We start from the raw sequence: 7,081 nt of genomic DNA on the forward strand, positions 1-7,081 counted from the left end.
CAACCTTGTAAAACAGAAATAAACACTTTTTCATAAACATGGTCAAAATCATGTTTGATGCACTCTGTAAGTACAATTTTTTCGGAACTGTTTAACCTCAATGATAGGAACACTGTGGACACTATTCAGCAAGTTGCAACCTTGTAATAGAGAAGTAAACACTTTTCATAAATATGGTCTAAATAACATTGATGCATTCTGTATGTAGAATTTTTGCAGTACTGTTTAAACTAGATGATAGGAACACTGTGGACACTTTTCAGCAAGTTGCAACCTTGTAAAACAGAAATAAACACTTTTTCATAAACATGGTCTAAATCATGTTTGATGCACTCTGTAAGTACAATTTTCTCGGAACTGTTTAACCTCAATGATAGGAACACTGTGGACACTATTCAGCAAGTTGCAACCTTGAAATACAGAAATAAACAGTTTTTCATAAACAAGGTCTAAATAATGTTTGATGCATTCTGTAAGTACAATTTTTGCAGTGCTATTTAAACTAGATGATAGGAACACTGTGGACAATTTTCAGCATGTTGCAACCTTGAAATACAGAAATAAACACTTTTTCATAAACAAGCTCTAAATCATACTTGATGCACTCTGTAAATACAACTTTTGCAGTACTGTTTAAAAACTATATGATTGGAACACTGTGGGCACCATTCAGCAAGTTGCAACCTTGAAATACAGAAATAAACACTTTTTCATAAACATGGTCTAAATCATGTTTAATGCCCTCTGAAATTACAATTTTTGCAGTACTGTTTAAACTAGATGAATAGGAACAACATGGACACTTTTCATCAAGTTGCAAACTTGTAAAACAGAAATAAACACTTTTTCATAAACAAGGTCTAAATCATATTTGATGCACTCTATAAGAACAATTGTTGCAGTACTGTTTAAACTATATGATAGGAACACTGTGGACATTTTTCAGCAAATTGCAACCTTGAAATACAGAAATAAACACTTTTCATAAACATGGTCTAAATCGTGTTTTATGCACTCTGTAAGTACAATTTTTGCAGTACTGTTTAAACTAGATGATAGGAACACTGTGGACATTTTTCAGCAAGTTGCAAACTTGAAATACAGAAATAAACACTTTTTCATAAACATGGTCTTAATCATGTTTGATGCACTCTGTAAATACAATTTTTCCGGAACTGTTTAACCTCAATGATAGGTTTTGCAGTACTGTTTAACTTCTTTGGGAAAGGGGGCAGTATTTTCACCGCCGGATAAAAACCGTACCCGATTTAATCTGGTTACTACTCCTGCCCAGAAACTAGAATATGCATATAATTAGTAGAATTGGATAGAAAACACGCTAAAAGTTCTAAAACTGTTTGAATGGTGTCTGTGAGTATAACAGAACTCATATGGCAGGCCAAAACCTGAGAAGATTCCATGCAGGAAGTGGCCTGTCTGACAATTTGTTGTCCTTCTGTTACATCTCTATCAAAATTACAGCTGTAACGTGACACTTTCTAAGGCTTCCATTAGCTCTCTAAAGCCGCCAGAAAGTGGAATGGGGTGTCTGCTGTCTCTGGGCAAAGTATAGGAGCAGAGTTTGTAAGTGGTCAGTCTGGGGACAGTGAGACTGGAGATGCGCAGTCACGAGAACTCTCCATTTTTTTCTTTCTCTCTTTGAATTAATTCAACGTTGCCTGGTTGGAATATTATCGCTATTTTACGAGAAAAATAGCATAAAAATGTACTTTAAACAGCGTTTGACATGCTTTTAAGTACGGTAATGGAATATTTAGAATTTTTTTGTCACTAAATGCGCTCGCGCGTTACCCTTCGGATAGTGACCTGAACGCACGACCAAAACGGAGGTATTTGGATATAACTATGGATTATTTGGAACCAAAACAACATTTGTTGTTGAAGTAGAAATCCTGGGAGTGCATTCTGATGAAGAACAGCAAAGGTAATCCAATTTTTCTAATAGTAATTCTGAGTTTAGGTGACCCAGAAATTGGCGGATGTCAAAATAGCAAGCCGTGATGGCCGAGCTATGTACTCAGAATATTGCAAAATGTGCTTTTGCCGAAAAGCTATTTTAAAATCGGACAGTGATTGCATAAAGGAGATCTGTATCTATAATTCTTAAAATAATTGTTTTGTATTTTGTCAACATTTATGATGAGTAATTTAGTAAATTCACCGGAAGTTTTCGTTGGGTATGCTAGTTCTGAACATCACATGCTAATGTAAAAAGCTGGTTTTTGATATAAATATTAACGTGATTGAACAAAACATGCATGTATTGTATAACATAATGTCCTAGGAGTGTCATCTGATGAAGATCAAAGGTTAGTGCTGCATTTAGCTGTGGTTTGGGTGTATGTGACATATATGCTTGCTTGGAAAATGGCTGTGTGATTATTTGTGGCTAAGTACTCTCCTAACATAATCGAATGTTTTGCTTTCGCTGTAAAGCCTTTTGAAATCGGACAATGTGGTTAGATTAACGAGAGTCGTATCTTTAAAATGCTGTAAAATAGTTGATTGTTTGAGAAAATAGAATTTTGGTATTTTAGTTGGTTTTGTATTTCGCGCCGTGCGATGCCATTGGCTGTTGGCTAGGGGTTCCGCACCTGTTGTGGATAGGGGGCAGTATTTGCACGGCCGGATATAAAACGTACCCGATTTAATCTGGTTACTACTCCTGCCAGTAACTAGAATATGCATATAATTAGTAGATTTGGATAGAAAACAATCTAAAGTTTCTAAAACTGTTTGAATGGTGTCTGTGAGTATAACAGAACTCATATGGCAGGTCAAAACCCTGAGACAAATCCTAACAGAAAGTGGAAATCTGATGTGTGGAATCACTTCAAACCTTTGCCATTGAAACACACAGGGACTTATTAATCATTTAGCACTTCCTAAGGCTTCCATTAGATGTCAACAGTCTTTGCAGAGTGGTTTGAGTCTTCTATCGTAGAAACTGACCCAAAGAGAGGCTTGGGAAGTTGGTCACAGGGGGAGGGCCATTACTGCTATGACGCGGGCTCCCATGGGAACCCTTTTGTTCCGAAACATTTAGTAAGACAATGCAATCGTCCGCCTTGAATATTATTGAAGCTCTGGTTGAAAAAGGCCCTAAAGATTTATGTTATACAATGTTTGACATGTTTGAACGAACGTAAATAAAAAAAATTGCACATTCATGACGACAAGTCCCGCGTGCTTCAGTACATTATGAGTAGCCTTCGGAACGCGCTAACAAGAAGGAACTATTGGGACATAAATTATTAACTTTTTTGAACAAAACTACATTTGTTGTGGACCTGGGATCCCTGGAAGTGCCTTCTGATGAAGATAATCAAAGGTAAGGGAATATTTACAATATTATTTTTGATTTTAGATGGTTCCAAGATGGCGCTAACATGTATCGCCTAGCCTATTTTTCTGAGCATACCACGTCGTTTATTGCAAAGTGTGATTTCCCAGCAAAGTTATTTTTAAATCTGGCAATGCGGTTGCATTCACGAGATGTTAATCTATAATTCTTTGAATGACAATATTACATTTTACCAATGTTTTAGAATAGAAATTTTGTAAATTGTAGCGCTGATTCACTGGAAGCATTTGAGGGAAAATATTTTCTGAACGTCACGCGCCGATGAAAAATGCTGTTTTTATATATAAATATGAACTTTATTGAACAAGAAATGCATGTATTGTGTAACATGATGTCCTAGGAGTGTCATCTGATGAAGATTGTCAAAGGTTAGTGCTGCATTTAGCTGTGTTTTGGGTATTTGTGATGCATCTAGTTGCTTTGAAAATGGCAGTGTGATTTTTTTTGGCAGGGTACTCTCCAAACATAATCTAATGTTTTGCTTTTGCTGTAAAGCCTTTTGAAATCGGACAACGTCGTTCGATTCAGGAGAGGTGTATCTATAAAATGGTGTAAAATAGTCATATGTTTGAGAAATTGAAGTTATAGCATTTATGAAGTTTTGTATTTCGCGCAACGCGATTCCACTGGCTGTTGACTAGGGTGGCAAGCGTCCCACGTTCCCAGACAGGTTAAATGTCTGGTTCTTTTTTTCCTGACACCGTAGGCTCATGTACTTTGACGTGAAGCGGTCAAATTAGCGCTCTATTTTAATTTTTTACTTTTTTTCCCCCAGAAAAATGGCCTTAACTCAAAAAGCGTTGAGGCCTCGATTCCATCTTGTTCGGGGCCAACTGCCCATTATGCCAAACCAATGCTCACCAAGTTTCGTCTTCGAAATATTTTCCGTTTGGAGAAAAGGCCACATCGTGATTGGTGATGTTTGTTACATTTGCAATATGATTCCATTCGCCCTCCTGTGGTATAATCCGGGACAGGTGAGAAATGAAAACATTTTGACATTTTTATCAAACGGAAACCGAACATCCGAGAGACTCCGTTCGATGACTTCCCGGAAGATCCGGTCCCGACGCCGTCCGCGAGATTTACAAACGTTTGCGGACGTCTAGTAAGGGACCATACATTTGCAATATGGACTTCCTCACTAATCATACAGCAAATGCCGAAATGTTCCCTTCAGGGAAGCACCCTCCTACGGACCCGAGTCAATTGTGGCCGGCATGAGTGATTTATGGAGATTTTGAAAAAAAACATAGTCTGTCAGTGTCCACATACTTTGTCGGCGTGGTGATTGAATGGGAACAAAACACTCAAAAATGTTTTAAAAGCATTCAGTGGGCATCAAGACCTCCATGCCCACTATGGGAACGCCATACTACGGACCCACTCAAAAACGTTTTAAAGACAAGACTCTCCTTTATCTAACCACACTGTCCGATTTCAAAAAGGCTTTACAGCGAAAGCAAAACATTAGATTATGTCAGCAGAGTACCCAGCCAGAAATAATCAGACACCCATTTTTCAAGCTAGCATATAATGCTGTTCTTCGTCAGAATGCACTCCCAGGACTTCTACTTCAATAACAAATGTTGGTTTGGTTCCAAATAATCCATAGTTATATCCAAATACCCGCGTTTTGTTGTGCATTCAAGACACTATCCGAAGGGTAACGAAGGGTGAGGCGCCCGGCGCGTTTCATGACAAAAAATTCAAAATATTCCATTACCGTACTTCAAAGGCTGTTTAAAATCAATTTTTATGCGATTTTTCTTGTAAAAAAGCGATAATATTCCGACCGGGAGTCGTTGTTTTCGTTCAAAGACTGAAAATGAAAACATGGAGTCGTCTCGTGCACGCCAGTCTCATTGTTCTCAGATCGACCACTTATCAAATGCGCTACTGTTTTTCAGCCATGGCCTGCAAAGTCATCATTCAATGTTCTGGAGCCTTCTGAGAGCCTATGGGAGCATTAGAAAATGTCACGTTACAGCAGAGATCCCCTGTTTTGGATAGAGATGGTCAAGAAGGCCAAGAAATGGTCAGAGAGGGCGCTTCCTGTTTGGAATCTTCTCAGGTTTTGGCCTACCAAATGAGTTCTGTTATACTCACAGACACCATTCAAACAGTTTTAGAAACTTTGGAGTGTTTTCTATCCAAAGCTAATAATTATATGCATATTCTAGTTTCTGGGCAGGAGTAATAATCAGATTAAATTGGGTACGTTTTTTATCCGGCCGTGAAAATACTGCCCCCTATCCATAACAAGTTAACTAGGCAGAAACTTGGCTATGAAGTGAGGTTCAGTCTAGAAGAGTTGGTCAAATGGAGAGCGCACACTTCAAAGGACTATCTATGTTCAAAGACCCTTTCCCCATTTGAAGCAACTTTATCATTTTTCAACAAACAATAAACCTAGATAGTAGCGCCTGATTGATAGAGCCTGTTTTGGGTTACATACTAGGAAAGGGGGGGTTCTGTTCTCAAACAATTGGAATAGAGGTGCTACCTTACATACTAGGCCAGGACAGACCAGGGGCTGTATAAAATTTAGCAACCCTGTTGTCAGAGTAGGAGTGCTGATCTAGGATCAGTTCCTCCCTGTCCATGTAATCTTGGGTTCATTACCTGTTGTCACGACTTCCGCCGAAGTCGTCTCCTCTCCTTGTTCGGGCGGCATTTGGCGGTCAACGTCACCGGCTTTCTAGTCATTGCCGCTCCATTTTTCATTGATCCATTTGTTTTGTCTTGATCATTTTCATTCCCCAATCGCACTGCATGTATTTATTCCTCTGTTCCCCCTCATGTCTTTGTGTGGAATTGTTTGTGTTACGTGTTTATTGTTGAACATAAATGAGTGTGATTGTTTTACGCGTTTTGCACTTTTGCCTATGGGCTGGAGGTTTTTGACGCAGTTGCGTCCGTCTGTTGGTTTCTCATGCCTCAAAAAAGTGTGCGCCTGTTCACAACTCTCTGTTCTCCTGCACCTGACTTCGCTACCAGTACACACACACCTGACAGAATTCCACACCACCCATGGAGTCAGCAGGACAGATACCCGGTCAGAGGAGTCGAGGAGCGCGTCCAGGAACACTTGGCAATGCTACAACATCTCGGTACCACGATGGATCGCGTTGTCCAGACCATGGACCGCTGGGAGAGACAGGAAGTCTCTCCAGTGCCTCGACCAGCACAACCGGGGTTACCTCTACCCGTCCCTCCTGGATCCAGTCCCAATGGGATGCGTCTCTCCCTTCCCAGGGAGTATTATGGGAGGGCAGCACAGTGCCAGGGGTTCCTATTACAGCTGGACCTATACCTGGCTACCGGTTCACCCAGCTCCCTCGGGAGGCATGAGACGAGGGCGGAGTCTACTCTCATCCAGAGTCCTCTGTTGTCCAACTGTTTGTACCTGTTTATTTTCCTGAGTTTTCCCCGCATTCCCAGCATAAGGAGCTCGTCGATTCAGGCGTGGCTGGGAATTTTATCGACAGATCGCTCGCCCTTTGTTTAGGGATCCCCATTATTCCTGTGGTTAGACCTTTCCCGGTATACGCTGTGGATAGTCGACCATTGGGGTCCGGGCTAATCAGGGAAGCCACCATCTCCCTGGCCATGGTGATGCAGGGGGGTCACGAGGAGAGAATCAGTCTCTTCCTCATTGAGTGTCCTGCGTTTCCCGTGGTACTAGGCATTCCC

This window comes from Salmo trutta, chromosome 4 (assembly GCF_901001165.1).
Source record: "Salmo trutta chromosome 4, fSalTru1.1, whole genome shotgun sequence".
Taxonomy (NCBI): Eukaryota; Metazoa; Chordata; class Actinopteri; order Salmoniformes; family Salmonidae; genus Salmo; species Salmo trutta.